This window comes from Heloderma suspectum, chromosome 14, assembly GCF_057233095.1.
Source record: "Heloderma suspectum isolate Gila_16-S chromosome 14, 16-S_ref, whole genome shotgun sequence".
NCBI classification, from domain to species: domain Eukaryota; kingdom Metazoa; phylum Chordata; class Lepidosauria; order Squamata; family Helodermatidae; genus Heloderma; species Heloderma suspectum.
Genome location: NC_139471.1, coordinates 3,263,456 through 3,284,540, shown reverse-complemented (window position 1 = coordinate 3,284,540; position 21,085 = coordinate 3,263,456). Strand labels below are relative to the sequence as shown.

General features: G+C 47.9%; 1 protein-coding gene across 1 annotated transcript in view; it reads left to right on the top strand.

Annotated features, from left to right (window-relative positions):
- Positions 1-21,085, top strand: part of PRRX2 (paired related homeobox 2) — a 78,892-nt gene that overhangs the window by 30,750 nt on the left and 27,057 nt on the right. The gene's annotated exons all lie outside the window — the stretch shown is intronic.

Sequence of the window (21,085 nt, the reverse complement as noted above, 5' to 3'; positions counted from 1 at the left end):
GTTTTAACTTGACACCAAAATGAAACCAGTGTCTGCGCCAATCGGGCCTCCAAGGGGAGGGCATTCCACAACTGGGGTGCCACAGCAGAGAAGGCCCTCTCCCACGTCCCACTGTAGTGTATGTCTCGCACTGGTGGGACACAGAGTAGGGCTCCTCCAACAGATCTCAGTCCTTGGGCAGGCATATATAGGGGGAGGCCCTCCCTCAAATATCGAGGTCCCAAGCTGCTTATGGCTTTAAATGTCATTAATGCTACTGCACACTTGTACATATCCGCTGATGCATTTACTAATGAAGTAATGTGCATTAGCGCAGGTGCGCAAATGAGCTAAGTGCACTAATGCACATTAGCGCTCCTGCAAATTAGTGCAAGTCAAACAAAATTTTGGTTTAAAAAATCCAATTCCATCAACGAACGGATGATGGATCGAAAGATGACTGACAACCCGTGAAACACAGACAGAACAGCTTTAACAAAATCTGTGCATCCCTAGGCTGAATAGGTATACTTTATTGTTATACTGTGTTTTTAATATTTTATATATTTTATATTGTTTTATTGTTTGCTCCTTGGTTTTAATTTTTGTGAACCGCCCAGAGAGCTTCGGCTATTGGGCGGTATAGAAATGAAATAAATAAATAAATAAATAAAATAGGATGTTCCATACGAATAAATGTAACCATGCAAACTGATGGGTTCTACCCTTAAAGGCAGCCTAAAAATCATATCACATACCTAAATGCATAAGAATGAAAGCTCTCCAAGCTGGTGACTATCACTGACTCTTATGGTAGCAAGTTCATCATTTTACTATGTGACGGGGGTGTTATTCTGCCTGGGTCTGTGCGACCCCAGCCCTGAATGCATTTCCGAGGGCCCCTGAGCTGTTCCTGAGACCCCTGAGTTTCCACTGGTGCCAATGGGAGGCTTTTTTCCTCTGCTTAAGTGCCATGCAAGGAAATTATCTGTCCCCTCGATACATGCTGCAACTCCCCACTCCTCACAAAAACTCCTGTCCCAGCATGGTAATTAAGCTTAGAAAAAAACATATTTTTCCATTGGTTTGGGATGATCTGAAGCAGAGTGCAGATGAACTGACTAATTTGTTTTATTGGAGATTATTCGGATGAGAAATTAATCAGCTGCCTTTGCCTCTTGTGAAATTATTTTGCATATGTATAGATATGCAGCCGCATATGTACACTGTATGCAGATCTGTGTCCTATGGAACTGGGGCCCGAAACTTTTCAGTGCCTAGTAACACCCCCGCTATGCAATGTATGAAGACTTCTTCCCTTTTCTCTGTCGTCAGTTCCCACCATTTGGCTTCCTTGGATGACTCTGTGGGGCTCTAGTTTCGTGGGATAACTGCTCCCTATCTACTTTCTCTCCACACCTTGCATAGTTTTATATCGCGTTCACCCATACTCACATTTGTTTTCTAAGCAAAAGACCCAGGGCAACCAGGCTACTCAAGAGTAAAGGTCTACTCAAGAGCAAGGGTCTCCTCAGAGGTAGAGAGACTCTGAATCCAAGACTAAGGGCTTGCAGGTGTACCTAGGTGTGGGTTGGGAGACTTGACTATATAACCTCTCAGGTGAGAAATACTGGTTGCTAGTTGCCTTTGTTTCTGGCAGTGCCTGATCCGCCCTTGGACAAGGCCCTCTCCCTCAATGAGGCCACCTTCTCACCTCCATGGTCACCAGCTGCTCTCGCTCCTCCTCCTCCTCCGTCTCACCATTGCTCCCGCTGGCTCGCTCGGCAGGCGGAGAGCCAGGGAGCCAGGAGGCCGCAACATCTCCTGCTCCCCTTCCTCACCATCTCCACTGCCTGGGCCAGAGCGAGAGGCAGGGGAACAAGCGGGTTGCAAGGGGGGAGAGGAGGAGCAACTGCAGGAGGCTCTTCTCGTTGGGCCCCCGCTGGGGTGTGGCCCTCGGCAAGTGCCCAACTCTGCCTACCCTTGAAACGGCCCTGATTTCAGGTCCCCTGATTGTCTGGACCTTGCTTCTTTGGACTGATCTCTGACTGCATTCTCACTCTGCTGAATGCATTTGCCCCATCGTTTTCTCCAGAACTGAGTTTGACTCAGCCGTAACTGCACAGTCTTCCGTTTTCTGAAATGAGCGTGCGCTAATCTTCAGTACAGGGGTGCAGCCAGGGTTGGACCTTGGAGTGAATGTCTGGGCCCCTCCAGCCCAGGGGGCCCCCAAATGACCACCCAAACAGTGGCAGGTGATGCGGGCATCAGGGTAGCAGAGGCAAACTGCCATTGTATACCTGTAGCCCTGATGGTGCTATGATTTAAGGGAGTTTAAAAGGCAGAACTGCACATGCTCAGAGGGTTTTGTGGTTTGGGGGGAATTATTATCAGGGTTGGCAAAGAGTTGTACTGTTGTTCCAACACAATCATTTGGGTCAGTGGGCACATTATCAAAACCCAACTGACCCGAATTTCTCTCCCTTTGCGAATTCCATCTGAAAGAGAACAGAGATCTGGAGCCCTGCTACCAAAGAACTCTGTTCCAGAATCAGAAAGGCAGCATTATTAAAATTGGCTACTTCTCTCCAGCATGCTAGAAAAAACACTATCCTACCATGTTTTCTATAGATACAATTGTTACGGCTTTAGAAACATACGATGGAAAGTTACTGTGAGTTACTACGAGCAGGAATTACAATTGCTTTCAGAGAAGGGAAAGGAAGAGCTAAGCTCTTCTGTGGTCTCCAGATTTTAGAGCTGGTGGACACATTTGGAACTTTAAGAGAGCATTGTGGGTGCTGTCACAAAATGGCTGCCATGGGGTGGGGCTTGCCCACTCATAAAATGGCGGCCACGGCGAGCATGGCCGGTCACAAAACACTCATTTCCCAGAAGGCAAACTGGTGAGGCTAAATAACGAGGAACCTGCCCAAGAACCGAAGTGCAAGGCAGAGGTGGAGTCTGAGCTCCAAGCCGCAAAACCGCTCTTTTCACCGCAAACAAAGATGGTGCTGGAAGGTGGCGCTTTGCTTTGCAGCACACCAGTCTCCAGGTTAAAAAAAAAGTGTTGTTAAAAGAATCTTAAGAAATAAAATAAAAATCAGGAAGGGCAAGGAGTCTGGCAGACAGCAGGAGAAGTGTCTGGGCAGCATGTTTGAGACCCCAGTCAGTTTCTAACATATGGGGGATGTCAAAGCAGTTGTAAAGCATTGAATGGCAGTTGGTGGAGGGGTAAGAGAAATGAACTTGCCCATACACTGTGACTGTCATCTGAAATGTTTCTCCAGGTGGCTCCAGGGGAGGTTCAGAGGATGGCTAGAAGGGAGAGGGCCTTTTCAATGGTGACCCCTTCAATTATGGAACACTCTGCCAAGCAAGGCCCAACAGGCTCCAGGTTAAGACTTTCCTCTACTCCCAGGCATTTCATGGCATATGGTTTTCAATGGGTCCTGGGATTTCTTATTGTTTATTGTTAAATTTGTATGCCAGTGGTTTTTAATATTACGTTAATAGATTTATCTTGAAGGTTTTAATCTTTGTAAACTGCCCGGGGATGTTTGGCTATAGAAATGTAATTCCCATAAAAAATATATAGTCCTGGAATGAATGAATGAATGAATGAATGAATGAATGAATGAATGAGATGTTAGTTGAGTGCATCACAGCTAAAGTAATATACATGACATGACCATCTCAAGTCCAGGGTCTAAAATGACCTGGCTTCACCACTGACTCGGCATGGATGCTTAAGCAAACCCAGAAAGACACAGGAGCCTCATAATAGCTGCAAGGAAGAGGGAATTTCAGCTGCTACCACTTTTCCCTCAGCACCACATGAAAAGCTGCAGCTGCACCCAACTCCCTTTCTACAACACCATGGAAGGGGCCCTTTTGAATCGGCTTCTGCTCGGAGCTCATGTGAACGCGTTCTGAGATCTGGCATATTCACGGAAGGGAAGAGTTCTTCATAATGCGTACAAATTTATGACTGCCACTCACTGGTTCATGAAAGCCGAAGTGCCAAACCCCTTTCAGCCGGAGGGCCACATTCCATTCCAGATCTTGGGGGGCCGCATTCCAGTGGTGGGCAGGGCCAAAGGTAAAATGGGGTGGAGCCACAAAACCAATATATTTTAGCTTAAAGCTCTTACAGCCAGTAACTAAGGAGCAATGGTGCAGGAGACCCAGGGCTCATAGGGATGCACACCGACACGTTTTAATTAGCTCATAGGGATGCAACACCAGCACTTTTTAATTGGCAGGGATGCTGACAACATCTGGCACCCACCTCATACTTTCCTGTTCTTTTCTGAGCTTAGCTGCAAGCCTCAGAGTAGTGGGGCGGGGGGGGGGGATGAATTTTCCCAGCCACAATATATTGTTTCCCTATTGCCATGCAAAGTATTTTGGGGTGTCTTTGTTGTGAATGGGCATTAAGACCCATCAGCTTTACCAAAGACCTGCTCCTGGCGGAGATGAAAACAGCTACAACTGGTTTGTTGATCTGGATCAACTCAGCGGCTTGCAATTTTGAGATTTGGGGTAGGGGGGAGTGCCTGCAGTTCTGAATTTACCACTACACTGCTCCATAGAGGAGGCATTTCAGCCTTTTAAAATGGGGGGGGAAACTGCACAAACACTGGGAAACCACCAAACAATTGGTGTTTGGGAGAAAGGGGTTTGGGACTAGGGGAAGGGGCATGGCCAGGGGAAGGGGAAGGGGCGTGGGTATCTGAAAGCCCAGGATGGCTCGATTTGGCCCACAGGCCTTAGGTACTGAATCCCTCCCCCAAAGCAACCCTGTCCTTGATGATCCACAGCACATAAATATCCATTGGGCTTCATATCGCTCGCTGCCACTTTTAACTAGATTGAAAAATTATAGTGTGTAGGGATCGCAGAGAGGAAAATCAAAATCAAATCAAAATGGCAAGCACGATTGGCCGAGAGCTTGTTCTCGGTCTCTTTCTCTCTGTCTCAGAACAACGCAATAACCCGTGTGTGTGTTTGTGTGCGTATACCTTATACTGGGGAGTGGGGTGGGGGAGTTGAGGTCTTGAAAACTTATTCACCTCCTTTCATTAGACTAACAAATAATGCTTAACACAAACCATCTGTTAGCAACAGACCTTGCCGCTCTCGAGAAGATAAAACAGAAGGGTAATTTTAGCCAGGGGGATCTCTCATCTAAAGCCTTTTCAAACAGTGCCGTTACTTTAGCGTCTCTTGGGAGGTAGGCTGTGGGGGAAGGATTTTTAGTGGAAGGATCTACAAGACCCTGCCTGGCTTAAAGGTTGTACCTGAACAATGTTGCAGACATCTGGCGCGCTTTCGCTTTGTCAAATGCCTTCTTGCAAGAGAGGCCATGAAGGCCGTTTCTTGAAATATGGCTCCCAGCCCAATCCTAAACGGTTCATTGGCATCAAGTTTGACCAATGGGTAAAAAGTGCCTCTCTGTATGGGGATGCAATGCATCTCGGTGGATGTGGGCTTTATTTTATTTGCTTCCGGAACAAAAATAGCTTATTTCCAACTGCAGATAAGCAGCCTGAATAGAACAACAGGTTTCCGAAAACCATTATCACAGATCCGTGAACAAAGATAAAATTATTGTGCATTCAACAAATGTTGCGCAGTTCAGCAGAACAGCACGCATGCGCAAGAGCAAACTGTTCGGCGGTTGAGTGTAGAATTATGAGGAATAGGGTAGGCCATATATGCATCCCTGAGAAAGAGGAAAGGCATCACCCAAAAAGAGGACAAACTAAGACATCATATGCATAACATCTGCATATTTACCTATTATCAATGCAAATTTAAAAGTAATTACTCTAATTCAAATAGAAATACGATTGATTGATTGATTGATTGATTGATTGATTGTAACATTTATATTCCACCTTTCTGCCTCTTCCAAGGAACCCAAGGCAGCTTACATGGTCCTCCTCTGCATTTGATGCATCTTACTACAGTGGTGAAGTCTATCTAGGTAACAAGCGTGCCTGCTCAAGGCTGTTGTCTGGTTCCAACAGTTGCTGGACAACTTCAAGGCCTCTTCTTGTGGTCCTTGATGTTAAACCAAGCTTGGACCAGGCAGTCCATCAAATAGAGGGCACTTTCAAGGAGAGAACTGATCTCTGGCAACTCTTCAAAGAGAGGACTGTTCTCTGTAAAGTAGGACACTTGGATGCCCTATCCTCTCACCAGAAACAAGTTGCTCCAACTTGAACTGGGCAGTCCATCAAATAGAGGGCACCTTCAAGGAGAGGACTGTTCTCTGGTAGCTCTTCAAATAAACCAAGCTTGGACCAGGCAGTCCATCAAATAGAGGGCACTTTCAAGGAGAGAACTGATCTCTGGCAACTCTTCAAAGAGAGGACTGTCCTCTGTAAAGTAGGACACCTGGCCACCCTATGATCACACCTGAAACAGGTTGCTCAGACAAATGAATGATCTCTGAGGCAGAACTTTATAGGGGTGGAATGACATGGACTGGCCATTGGGGTCAGCTGACAATACTCAGCCGGGCTGATTCTTCAGCCAAGATGGTGCCTGTGAACCACAGAGCTTAGTTTGCTGCTTGCCTGACTTCGATTACTTCTACACAATACCCTGGGACAACCTTTCCCAACTTGGGGCCCTGTGTTGGACTACCATTCCCATCATCCCATAAGGCTGCCTTGGTATGATAGGCCATGCAGAAAGCCCTTTAGGATGGTGCCATGTTGTGATGTAGTTTTTTCCTGGGGAATTATGGGGAATAAACATGGCGGAGAGATTATGGCAAGGGTGTTGAACTTCAGGCTGTGGGCCAAATCTGGGCCACCAGCTTTCCTCAGAAGTCCCTGCCCCCTTCCCCTCGTTACCAATCATTCGGTGGTTTCCCAGCTTTTTCTCAGATTTCCCCCTCTTCTAAAGGATACAGCTTACTGGCAGTAAGAGCTGTAAGGATGTGCACCGCACTCCTGATCTAGAAGCTCAGTATGGGAGAATGCCTTCAGATACCACCATCGATAGGTTTGTAGGTCAAACCCAGTTATATTTGCCATCCCAAACCTTAGAGGATAGCTGAGTATCTTTGCTGTGCAACCCTCCTGTTTCTAGCCTTGTTCATCAAGCCTTCGAAACAAATATTGGATGCACCTCCCACCACAGCTACCTTGCAGAACAACTGTGCTGGGCAGGGTGGGGAGCAACCGAACAAGATCTCTGTGTTGTTTCAAAGCACTGTGGAAATAATCTCCTGAGAAATTAGCTTAGCCAAACAATCTGGAAATGCTCTCTTCTCAGCAGAGGGCGCGCACAAATTCTGGAGACTTTGCCGCCGACCGCAACCGTTCTCCATTTATTTGTTCAAGTTTGAGGCAGGGTCGCCCTAACACAAGGAGCAGAACGGCACATGCTTCACATCGCGCTCCAGAATAAACGTAACATACACGATCTCCCAGGTCTGATGAAGGCAGCAAGCTTTCCTAAGAGAAATCTAAACTGTCCTTCTCGGCCGACGTGTCGGCTTCCTCTTTCTGCGCGGTGGAATCAGGTCTGTCCTCCAGGCAAATGTTGTGGGAGATCTGCTTTGTCCCCAGATCAAGATGGAGATTTGATGTGGAGCCAGCGTCCAGGGTAGGCATGGCTGGGCACCTATACCCACACCCTGGCAGGGGCCCACCGACAGCTCCCTGGAGGGGCTCCTTCTCTCCCCATTGCAACCACCTTGTTCCCCTGCCTCTCACTCTGGCCCAGACAACCATGGAGGTGAGAAGGAGGAGCAGGAGATGTTGCTGCCTGCTTAAGAACGTCAGAAGAGCCCTGCTGGATCAGACCCAGGGTCCATCCATCTCGTCCAGCATTCTGTTCACACAGTGGGCAAACACAGCTGCCCATGGGAAACCCACTAGCAGGACAGGAATGCAGCATCTCCCTCCCAGCAACTGGTGCACATAGGCTCACTGCCTCTGATTCTGGTTGTAGCACAGAGCCATCAGGACTAGCAGCCATTGATAGCCTTCTCCCTCAGGAATTTGTCTAACCCCCCTTTAGAGACACCCAAATTGGTGGCCATCACTACACCTGGTGGTCGCCAATCCTACAGTTCACTTCCTTTCATCTGTCCTGAATCTCCACCAATCAGCTTCATGGGATGACCCCACTGGGTTCTAGTATTATGAGGGAGGGAGAAAAATGTCTCCCTCTGCACGTCCTCCACATCAGGCATAGTTTTGTGCACCTCCGTCATGTCTCCCCTTGCGCAATGTACTTGCTCTCTGCCTCTCAAGCAAGCAAGTTGAGCAATGAGAAGAAAGAGAAGGAAGAGCCAGAGGGGGGCCGGTGACGATGGCGATGAAGGTGCACTCCCTGAGGGAGCGGGCCCATTGCAGGCACCTTGCCCAACGGTCCTCAAAACCCTGGAGCCAGCACTGACTTGACGTCCTTGAGCCATCTATATCAGGGTTGCAGAACCTTTTTCAGCCCAAGAGTTGAATTCCATTTTGGGGAGGCTTTCAGGGGCTGCATTCCAGAGTCGGGAGGGCGCAAAGAAAAAACGTGGGGGGATAGAAATCCCCCTAATACCTGCATATTTTATCTTAGACCATTGACTGCCAGTAACTCAGCCTTAGGAGAGGCATTTCAGCCTTTTAGAATGGGGGGGGACACACACACAGGAAATCGCCAAAGGGCTGGCACTCAGAGGAAAGGAGGTGGGGTCAGGGCATGGGGGCGTGGCCTTCTGGGAAACCCCAGAGGGACGGATTTAGCCCCTGAGCCTGATGTTCCACAGCTCTGATCGATTTCGTCATTTGATGGAGATGCCGAGGATTGTATGGCGGGACTGTGGCTCAGTGGTAGAGCTCCTGCTCTGCATACAGAAAATCCCAGGTTCAATCCCCGGCATCTCCAGGTAGGGGTGGAAAAAAACCTGCCTGAAACCCTGGAGAGCCGCTGCTGCCAGTCACTGTCGACAGTACCAGCTAGATGGACCCAGCGTCTGACTCAGTAGAAGGCAGCTTCCGATGATCCCATATTCTGATCCCATATTCTTGACACTGTCTGGCCACAGCTCTCCAGGGTTTCAGGCAGGATTCTTTCCCAGCCCTTCCTGGAGGGGCCAGATGTTGAAACGGAGAACCATCTGTGTGCAAAGCAAGGGCTTGGAGCTGCAGAGGGCTTGGCTGAGCAGCTGGGTCCCAGCAGTAGCTTGAGGGTGCTGAGTGCTGACACCAGCGCTGAATTTAATCCATAGAACTATCACCCTTTGGGCTTTGAAAGGGGTGGAGGGTAGGCTAGTGCTGAGTCCTTTTGAAAATAGTTAGGCTGATGGAAGAAATGTGTGCCTACTGCTCAGCCCTGCTGTCCAAGCATCAACAGTTGATGGGGCCCTTCTTATCTCATGACCCTTTTTACCTTTATGCTGGATTTGGGATTAGCCAGTGCTTCAGACAGAGGATGTCTTCTGACAGAATGATTAGAATTTAAATAGAAACGCAGTGCATCTCAACCCAGTGGGGAAGACTGTGGCCAGGTGAGCTCTGTTCCTGTGTCATGGACAAGGACCCTGAACCCTCAACCTCAGAGGACTCCAGTCCCCAGTTCTCAGAAGAGGCTCTAGAGTTAAGGGTTCAAGGAGAGGGCTCGGATACAGAAAGGCATCACGAGGGTTCCTCCCAGTTCTCAGAAAGACCCCAGGGGCCACTGCCCTGCATTCAGACTCTGAAGACTCCAGCTATGAGGACACTCACTTGCCACAGCCACTCCCATGTCATCACAGCCTCAGATTGCTAAAATAGGCCAGATCCCTTTAAGAAACAAAGCATCGGTCACTATAGAGGCAGGGCCAACCAGCCTAAATCCAGCAGCACTTCTACTTAAGTCTCGCCCTTCTTCTGATCCTCGTTGGAGCAACATACAGACAACCCTGTCTGGCTTCCAGAGCTCTCCATGGTGCTGATCTCTTTCCATCTTGCTTCCTGAGAAACCTGACTTATTCTGACCTCTGCTTAAGATTCTAATCCATAGCAGAACACTGCAACCCAAGCCACATCACAGAGCATTGTCAGAACACATGGCCTGAAATGGTACATGCTGCTGCTCAGTTGTACAGGTGCTGAGTGCTGGTGGGCAACTTTAAGGCCCCAGCTGCTCTCCCTTCATAAAGCTCTTTCTATTTAAGCCAGACATAGAGTGGGCAGCCCTTCAAATAGAGGATGCCTTCAAACAGAGGACTCTCCTCTGTAAAGTAGGACACATGGCCACCCTACAGGTTGCACCTGGATGTGACACATCAAGAAGGACATTGACAAACTGAAGCGTGTCGAGAAGAAGACGACCAGGACCAAGCCCTGTGAGGAATAGCTGGAAGAGCTTGATACGTTTTGCCTAGAAAAGAAAAGATTAAGGGGAGACACGATAGTGGGTTTCAAATATTTGAAAGGCTGCCATGCAGAAGATGGAGAAGGGTTGTTCTCTGCTGCTCCTGAGAGCAGGACTAGGACCAATGGGCAGAAATTGCTGGGAAGCAGATTTCAGTGAAACCTTAGGAGAAATGTCCTAACAGTGAAAGCTGTTGGGCAATGGAACAGACAGCCTTGGGAGGTGGTGGGATTTCCTTCACTGGAGGTATTTCTGCAGAGGCTGTCTGGGATACTACAGTTGTATCCCGCAGTGCAGAGCCTGCATTTAGGGGGCTGGGCTAGATGACCTTCAAGACCCTTTCCGACTCTAACATTCTATTATTCTAGTCCAGAAGATAAGAAAAATAATAACATGTAATTTATAATTCAGGATTTGAAGACAGTTTTGAGATATGGACACAGTTCTAATTGAGGAAGGAATTTTGTATCTGGAGTGGGGGCTTATATAGTGAACTATATATATATAGTTCATCTGTGTAGGAACAGCACTCTGAACTTAGAAAACTAGGACCACAGCCTTTATCCCTTACATTTGAATTATCTATACGCAGGGATTGTTGTTTTTCTTTGCAGGAGCCTTCCAAACCAAATGGGGTCAAGGGTTTTTCCTTCAACAACTGCTCCCTTTTTCTTTTCTTTTTTGAATACAATTTTAATTATGTATTATTACCAAATACATCTTGGTAAATTTTGTAAATTCAGTAACATTTTATAAAAATGGGAAAGCTGGTCCACTGTGGAATCCACAGGTTGGATTCGTGAAAATCTGAACTCATTTGGTCCCGTTGCGGATTTCCCCGACATCCCTAGACATGAGACACCTTAGAGATGAACAAACTTATTATGGCTTAAGCTTTCATGGCTATCGTCAGACACACGAATTGTTATCCTACATTGGCAGGTAGATAAATACACGTGGGTGCGGAGAGAAAAGCGTTAGCAGTGAGGTCAGTAGGAAACAAAATGCAAAAAATACAGATGGTGATAATTCCGTTAAGATTTAAACATGTGTAAAATAATTACAGTGACTAATCTCAAAACTGTGTTGATGATGGTAACACAAATACATCCTGACACTGCTTAGTTAACACATGTAACGGGACAACAACCCATTATCTTGATTCAGGCTCCAGGGGATGGAATAGATTCTTGATAAGTTCTCAGCTGTTTCCCACTGCCATTTGAAGTTCCTTTGTTCAAGAATGGCCACCAGAAGGTCAGCAACAGAGGGCCTTAGGAGGTTGAATGTTCTCCCACTGGTGGTTTTTGAATGTTGCCCTTTCTGATGTCCAATTTGCATCCAGTTATTCTTTTGCACAGAGACTGGCTTCTGGTTTCTCCTGTGTAGAATGCTAAAGACACTGCTAGCAAGGGATAGCATATATCCGATTTAAGAACGTAAGAACATAAGAAGAGCTGTGCTGGATCTGACCCAGGGTCCATCTAGTCCAGCATTCTGTTCCCACGGTGGCCAACCAGCTGTCGACCAGGGACCCACAAGCAGGGCATGAGTGCAGCAGCACCCTCCTACCCATGTTCCCCAGCCACTGGTGCACATAGGCTCACTGCCTCTGGTACTGGAGGTAGCACAGAGCCATCAGGACCAGTAGCTATTGATAGCCTTCTCTTCCGGGAATTTGTCCAACCCCCTTTTCAAGCCATCCAAATTGGTGGCCATCACTACGTTCCGTGGTAGCGAATTCCATAGTTTGACTCTGTGCTGTGTGAAGAAGTACTTCCTTTTATCTGTCCTGAATCTCCTACCAATCAGCTTCACGGGATGACCCCATTGGGTTCTAGTATTTTGAGAGAGGGAGAAAAACGTCTCCGTATCCACATTCTCTACACCAGGCATCATTTTGTAGACCTCTACGTTGTCTCCCCTCCTTTTTTCCAAGCTAAACAATCCCAACCATTGTAACCTTCCCTCATAGGGGAGATGCTCCAGCTCCTTGATCATTTTAGTTGCCCTTGTCTGCACTTTTTCCAGCTCGACAATATCTTTTTTTAGGTGTGGTGACCAGAACTGGATACAGTATTCCAAGTGTGGTCGCACCATATATTTGTATGAGCAGATGAATGGGTCTTTGATGTTGTGGCTGATGGGTTATCAGGTTCCCGGAACAGTATTCCTTGCACAGATATGGGGGCAGAGTTGGCACCTGGCTTTGTTGCAGGGCCCTAGTCCAGATGCGGGGAACCTCTTTCAGTCTCAGGGCCAAATTCTGTTTCAGAGAAGCTCTCGAGGGCCGCATTCCAGTGGTGGGCAGGGCCAAAGACAAAAAGGGTGGGGCCAAAAAACCCAGCACATCATACCTTTAGCTCTTACTCCCAGTAAGTTAGCCATAGGAGAGGCATTGCAGCCTTTTAGGAAGAAAGAAACATGTACAAAAGCCACCAAATGACCAGCAATTGGAGGAAGGGGTAGAGCTGGGATGCGTGGCCATTTGGGGAACCTGCCATTTTTTGCTCATCCTAGGCACATGCCACAGGATTCCTCCTTTACTCTTTTCCTTACAACAGACTCTTCCCCACCTGCTTATGTTTTGTTTTCCCCTCTCCTTTTGAACGTTCTGCGTTCGCTTTTCAGTTTTCACCTCCCTTTCTCTCCCTTGCGAACTGGGCCAATGCCCGTGTCGTGCCTCCTTTCTCTTTTGTGATGAATTAGATCCATCTGTGGGATTGGACGTGTGCAGGTTTATGCTGCCGGACTGTTAAATTCCACAATGGAGCTGGGAGTGTGTGTGCGTATGTAGAGTTGGGAGCCCTTGTAAATCCCAACGTTGTTTATGTAAACCAGTCTGGGGGCTTAACTGCAGGAAGGGAACTAAGCCCAGTTCGACTTCCAAACCCAACCGAAGTTGCTCACATCGTATTCCAGACTTCAGAGTTGGCTACTGTCGTGCATGGAATGTGAAGGACAACACTGTGCTGTATTTATGCTCCAAAATGGATGGAACTTGACTCAAAACTCCAGTGTATGATCCGGGCTAATCTTCTTGGAGGTGTTCCTGTTGTTGCTCAGCCATCAGCGACTCTCGGCACCTGGGGTATGTTTCCCCAAAACAATTTCGTCGGTCAGATTTCTGGTTCAAATGGTTTCGTTTCCCCCTCTCAAGAGAGTGTCAAATTCGGGTGCTGTGTCCTAGGGCAGTCTCCAACTGTGTCATTCCACAAACTCAAAGAGTGCTAGTGGAGCTCTGCTGAATGTTTCCGTTACACTTGTGCAAACGGTTGTGTGTTCCGTTGCGCAGTCGGGTGCACAAGCAGTGGCACAAGCAGAACGCACAATGGCTTGCACAACTGTGCCTGGGGAAACATAACTTTAGTTGGATTTTCCTCTTGCGCATAGTTCAGGACCCGGTTTCCAGTAGCACAGTGTGTGCTAACGGAATGACTCAGCTGGATACTGCCCTTAGGGTGGCTTGGTGTCCTAATCCTGGGGTGTTGCTAGGCACTTAGAAGGTCCAAGCCCAGGCCCCACACAGGACACGACTTTGCATAAAATCTGCATATGCTCATTTCTCTCTCTCTCTCTCTCTCTCTCTCTCCCACCACCAGCAACAGATAAACATTCTGGGAGAGGGCACTGATGTTGGAGGGGCCTCACCTGAGGGACTGTTCCTGGGGGTGGGAGGGGCTCAAACCCAGAGCTGGTCCATCATCAAGTGATGAGCATTCAGGTGTGAAGTCATAACCCCGTAGCACAGAGAGAGGCACAGTTTCCCAAACATGGGTTCATCTGTCACAGGAGTGTTGAACCTCAGGAGTCCCAATCTGGCACACTGGGGATCCCAGCTGGCCTTGCCTCCTTCCCTTGGCCCCACCTCCTTTCTGCTGACCACTGATCATTTGGTGGTTTCCTGGCTTTTCCAGTTCTTTCCCCACTCTAAAAGGTTAAAACTCCTCTCCTAAGGCTCAGTTAACTGGCAGGCAGAGCTGTAAATTACAATATGTAGTTGGTCACGCCCCTTTTGCCTTTGGCTCCGCCCACATAGAATAGTAGGGTTGGAAGGGACCTACAAGGCCATTGAGTCCAACCCACCACTGCATTGCAGCCCCTGAGAGCTTCTCTGAAATAGAATTCAGCTATCAGGCTGACAAAAGTTCCCCCCCCCCCCGATCTATTAAATACACTGCCTATTGACCAGCATAAAATTGTAACGTGTGAATATTGGCACCTCATCTTTAAGTTTCCCCACCACTCCTGGTCACCCAGCGTTCGCTTTTGCGCATTTCCGTGTTTCTTTGCTCACAACCTCAGTTGCAAAGCTACGTTGTAAACTTTCCAGAAGTTAAAGTTAATCAACTGCTCTGCTTTTACCCTCCGAGATGCTATGACTTATTAAAAGCATAAAGTCCCGTTGGATTTTATTTGCCAGATGCGAACCTTTGTGAGAGAAAGCCGGAGGGAAGCGTACCTAATCAAAGGTGAAAGAGAGCCATAGATGAACAAAAAGCACATAAGACTGAATTAATGTTTACAGTGTTACTTATCTACCCGAGACTTTCTTGTTCTTTAAGAATAAAAAACAGATTAAATCTCACCTTCTCCAGGCCATTAAGGGCCCAGTATCTTATCTTCCCCGCCCCACTCCTGATATGGTGCAATGGTTTCAATGTGCTCATTTCCCTCCACTGGCGCCTGTGGGGTTATGGGTTCAAATTCTAGGGATGCTGAAGACGTTAAATCTTTGCAGCTTCTGATACCGACTGAACTGATCCTTATCTCCTGGGCTAATATGTGGATTGGAATGTAGTTGTGCATTGGATGGCACACTTCTTTGAGAGCCAGCATGGTGTAGTGGTAGGAGTGTTGGACTGGGACTCAGAAGATCTGAGTTCTAGTCCCCACTCAGCCATGACGCTCACTGGGTGACTTTGGGGCAGTCGATGACTCTCAGCCTACCCTACCTCAAAGGGCTGTTGTGAGGATAAAGTGGAGAGGAGGAGGAACAGGTAAGCCACCTTGGTGAGTTGCTGACTCTCAGCCTAACCTACCTCACAGGGTTGTTGTGAGGATAAAATGGAGAGGAGGAGGGCCACGCAAGCTGTCTTGGGTTCCTTGCAAGAGGGGGAAAGGTGGGATACAAATGTAATTATCGTCATCAATGTTGCAATCCCGTTCTCAGCTGAAAAAAATAATAATTGGAAAATGCATATTTCGAGATACTAAATCTCATTGCAGCCATTGGGACTTACCTTCTGAGTATACATGCATAGGACTGCGCTGTTAGAAATGTGTATTTTGAGAGAAAATACATTAAATATGAACATATGCAAATATCTGTTGAAATCCAAAATTCTGTGGGGATCGTTTAAAAATGTCACAGGTTGATGCAGGAAGAGGATGTGCCAGACGTATGTATAAACACATGTGAAAGCGGCTTGGGGTGTGTTCGCCCATCACTACCCCTATGCTGAAGTCTGGAGTTTTGCATCTTCTTATGGGTCCAGCGTTCTGTTTTGGAAGTTCCCCACACAATCTGTCTGGGTAGAAGCAGGAAGGTTGGCACGCTGGGGTGTGCGTTTGCGCAGTGAGGAACCAGAGGTTATTAAAAGCTGCGGAACAGAGCCGGAAGACCACTTGCAGTGAGGCATTTGGTCCAGGTTCCCTGGAGGCCTGTGCTGGGCGCTTTCTTTTCTGAACAGCTGGCAGGGCTTCCCAGAGAGTCTGCCCACCTGAGGCTGTGTTCTGAGGGTCCTCAAACCAAGCACTGGGCTGGTAGGGCTCCAGAGAGCAGTGCTAGCCACTGTTCTACAGCAGGAGAACAATCAGCCTGGCTCTTTGGAGCACTGGGCAGGAGTGCAGTCCTTCTGGGGGTGGAATTTGCCACCTTCGGGATTCACCACCAGAGGCAGGGGCTTCCCCCTGCTTCATGGAAGGGCTGACCTTGCTGAGGAACAACGAGGGATCTGTGATCATTAGCTACAAATTATAGACCGGGGGGGGGGAATATCCACTCTGGACCAGGAGTTTTCAGTACTCCCCCCACCTCCATGAATTAATTTGCCCTGACCTCCCGAAAAAATAACACCAGAGAAGAGAAAAAATAGGGTGTTACTTTCTGGAGGAAATTCACAGGTTGGGATGCAGCTCTATGGAGCTCTTTTGTTAGAACATCTGTTCACTTGGGTGGGACAATTTATGGCAATGATATTATTGGCAGGAGAAAGCCAAAAGCAAAGCTGTGTTAAAAATACGAAACCCAGATCATCCAAAGACTTCAGACATTTTACTGAAGAGCTTTAAAAGTGGCTCCTTTGGAAAAATAAAAGAGGTACCAACGAGGTTGGAGCCTGTGTGGAAAATGTTCCCTTGGACATGTCCGCCACATCCAAAATTTGAGTTGGCCATTTCATTAACAAGGGGAAAGATTTTGCTTGTGTTCACCGGGATTCTGTTTATGACCAGCACTGTTACATTTTTGTCCCAGTTGGTGCAGAACAATATATGGGGTGGGGGGGACATTGCCCCTCTGTGAGACCATTCCTCTGTGAACTGGTTGTCAGTTGGCTGGATATTGTAGAGTTGGAAAAGGTGCAGAAAAGCGCAACCAAAATGATCAAGGGACCAGAGCAATTCCCCCATGAGGAAAGATCACATTTGGGACTGTTAAGCTTAGAAAAAAGGCAGGTACAGAGGAGAGATGACAGAGATGTACAAAATGATGCATGCTGTAGAAAAGGGGAGGGAGTTTTCCTCCCTCTTATAATACTAGGACCCGAAGGGGTCATCCCATGAAGCGGATTGGTTGGAACGTCAGGACAGATCAAAGGAAGGGCTTCTTCACACAGCACAGAGTTGAACAATGGAATTGGCTACCACAAGATGTAGTGATGGCCACCAACTTGGATAGTTTTAAAAGGGGATTGGACACATTCCTGGAGGAGAAGGCTATGAATGGCTACTAGTCCTGATGGCTATATGCCACCTCCATATCAAAGGCCCTATGTACAGGAGTTGCTGGGGAACATGGGCAGGAGAGTACTGTTGCACTCATGCCCTACTTGTGGGTTTCCCGTGGGCAGCTGGTTGGCCACTGTGTGAACAGAATGCTGGACTAGATGAACCCTTGGTCTGATCCAGCAGGGCTGTTCTTATGTTTTATGGCCTAAAGAGGATGTGAAAGAGTTGAAGTTCCCCTGAACTGTTGAGGATCTGATCCTGATTGGGGATGGAGTGCAGCAGCCGCTATCATTAATTTTAAAAACATACATGTGAAATTAATCCTCATGCAGTTTGGTCCTACAAAAAGAGCTAAACGAAGTTCTGCTGGATCAGCCCAAGGGTCCATCTTGTCCAGCTTACTGTTCACACAGCGGCCAACCAGCTGCCTGTGCTGGGTGGGGCTAAAGCTAAAAGGGGGCAGGCTGAAAGCAAACAGGTCAGGACCAAAAATGCCAGCGTATTTTAGCCTAAACCCCCAACTGCCAGGAACGAAGCCTTAGGAGAGACATTTCAACCTTTTAGAATGGGGGAAAACCCATTCAAAAGCTGGGAAAACTCCCAACGATGAGCAGTCAAGAAAAAGGGGGGTGGCCAGAGGAAAGGGGGGTGGCCATTTGGGGAACCCCGGAGGCCCATATTGGCCCTTGGACTTGTGTTTCAAAACCCCTGATGTATCGCCTATGTCCTCCTCTGAAGGGTTGTTGTTTTTAACTGTTTTAAATACCAGGGCCAGGGAGGCACCATAGTTAGCAACAGGGTAGCAGCTCAATTTTGGAGCACATGCTTTGCATGCCAGCGGTTCAGCCCAAGACCTAGCTGCTGGATGATGGAGACAGTGCAGGGCTGGGTGGATCAGAGCACAGGAGAAGCACACCAGCTTTACAGGCCCAAAGTCCCAAAAGTTTGGGTTCTCTAGGTAAGGCTGGGAAGTCCCTGAAACCCCGCTGCTGGTCGGCGCTGCACTAGATGGACTGATGGGGTGAGGCAGCTTCCTAGGGTGTCTCTGAGCATGTGCAGAATCCCCACCACTCCCTAAGGACAAGTCAGTGGCCTGCACATCTGGGAAAGGAGGAAGCTGCTGTCTGAGCCAATTGAAGTGCTGACACCTTTCCCTACAGAAAATTCACCACTCCCCCCTCCCCGCCTTGCCTCTGTCCAGGCAGCCTTGGAAATAAATGTCAGCACCCTCTGACCACGCAAACGGTCTTTTGCTAGTGTCTTCGAAGTGCCCTTTGATCCCTAGGAGGGTGTGGGTGGCGGGCAGTGAAGTCACCCGCCTCGTGCCCAGTTCCTCTGTCTGTGGTGTGCTTTGTATTTTGTGGCTTGCCCTTCCCCACCCGAGAGGGCAAGATGATAATGCATGTTGGCACTTTGAGAGCAGACGCTTGTATACATCCTGTGCAGAGAAACTGCTGTGCCCCCCCCCCTCAGATCCCCTTTTTGTGTGGGGGAGGGAGGCGGGGAAGGAATTGAAATATAAGAAAGCAACTTTTCATCTGCGGCCGCAGCGATAGCTAAGGAAGAGAATTGTACGAGTCTATTAAAGTCTGTGTGTGTCTCTCCCCGCTGAAGTCTGTGGCTATGGCCGGCGCCAGCCTCTCGCGTTGAACCAGATGTGGAGAGGCGCCATCCCACCCAGCCACCGAATCCGAGTGGAGGCAGGCCTCTCTCACGCAAGGGAAACTGGAACGCACATGGAAAAGCCATGGGGCTCGGGGGAAGCCTCCTCCTCCAGCAAAGTACATGGCAGAAAGAAACAGAGAGAGAGAGAGAGAGAGAGAGAGACTCTGGGGGAGAACTGAGGAGGAAAGAGGGAATGTAAAGCAGCCATCTCCTGGTAGACAAGATGGGCAGTAAGAAAGGATACCAGAGGCAGACGTTAAGGTTTTAACAGTGTCAAACATGGCACAAGCTTTCCAAGCCATATTTCCATCACCTCTGCTCAAATAGGTTTGGGAGGTTTTCGAAATGATGATGCAAACCTGCTGGACCTCTTTAGCAGAACCAAAAGAATGATATTTATTGATTGAAACTATACAGAGAGAGGGGGAGAGAGAGAGAGAGAGAGAGAGAGAGAGAGACGAGGTGTCGTGCTGAGAGTGCTGGACTGGGAGACTTGGAGGGTCTCCAACTCAGCCCCAAAGCTCACTGGCTGACTGGGCCAGTCACTGTCTCTCGGCCCAAGCTACCTCACAGGGTTGTTGTGAGGATAAAATGGAGAGGAGGAGGATCATGTGAGCCGCCTTGCGTTCTTTGGAAGAAATAAAAGCAGGATATACGGATATCATAGAATAGTAGGGTTGGAAGGGTTATATTATATACAAGGCCAAGGATATAAAAGTCATAGGATATAAAAGTCATAATAAATTTTTACACACACACACACACACACCCCACTCCATTGTATTAGACTTCAGGGCAGCATACAGCATCAAATCAAGGCCACAAAACACACACAAAAGCAATGACTAAAACGCAAATTGTTTCACATATTCAGTCATTTAGCCAACAGCATCCCTGTGGTTACTGGAAAGGTTACTATGCTTTTCTGTTGCAGTTTAGCTGAAAGCCCAGTGAACATGCGTTTGATCTGGTATACTTTTCTATATGTCTTTGTATATGTGTATTGCATATCTTTATTCTCAATCTGGGCATAGACCACAATGGACAGATTTGGGTTTGGGTTGGAATGGTTAAAAAAGTGGCAGAAGAAAATAAAATCCCAGAAAAGACTCAACCCTCCTCAAATCAGAGCAGTTAAAACTCTTGTTAAAATGCCTGGGTAGATTATACAAATGTTTTTGCAGGCATTGAAATGATGGTGGCGACGTGGCGTTGGCCCCAGGTAGGGTGGCCAGGTGTCCTACTGCAGATAGACAGTCCTCTACATGGAGGTGTCCTCTCTTGGATGGGGTGTCCAGTCCAAGTTTGGTTTAAAGCCAAAGAACCATACGGGGCTGTGAAATTGCCCCTCAAGAGTCAGCACCTTGACGGAAGCCTGAGCAGCTACACAGGTCACCTAATCAGTATTCCACACTGTGGTGAGATGTAGGGTAATGATTTATAAATTTGCATTGATTGGTGTCCCCTTCATGGATCACTGCCTTGTTGTGGCGAAGGGGCTTGCCTAACTCAGTGAAGCCATAAGCTATGCCGTGCAGGGCCACCCAAGACGGACAGGTCATGGCAGAGAGTTCTGACAAAATGTGGTCCACTGGAGAAGGAAATGGCAACCCACTCCAGTATTCTTGCCAAGAAAACCCCATGGAACGTATCACAAGGCTAAAAGAGATGACGCCGGAAGATGAGCCCCTCAGGTCGGAAGGTGTCCAATATACTACTGGGGAAGAGCAGAGGGTATTTCCAAGTAGCGCCAGAAAGAGTGAAGTGGCTGGGCCAAAGCCGAAAGGACACTCAACTGTGGATGTGTCTGGTGGTGAAAAGAAAATCCGATGCTGTAAAGAACAATATTGTTTAGGAACCTGGAATGTCAGATCAATGAATCAAGGTAAGTTGGAGGTGGTCAAACAAGAGATGGCAAGATTGAACATCGACATCTTGGGAATCAGCGAACTAAAATGGACAGGCATGGGCGAATTTAATTCAGGTGACCATCATATCTACTATTGTGGGCAAGAATCCCTTAGAAGAAATGGAGTAGCACTCATAGTCAACAAAAGGGTGGGAAAAGCAGTACTGGGGTACAATCTCAAAAACGATAGAATGATCTCAGTACGAATCC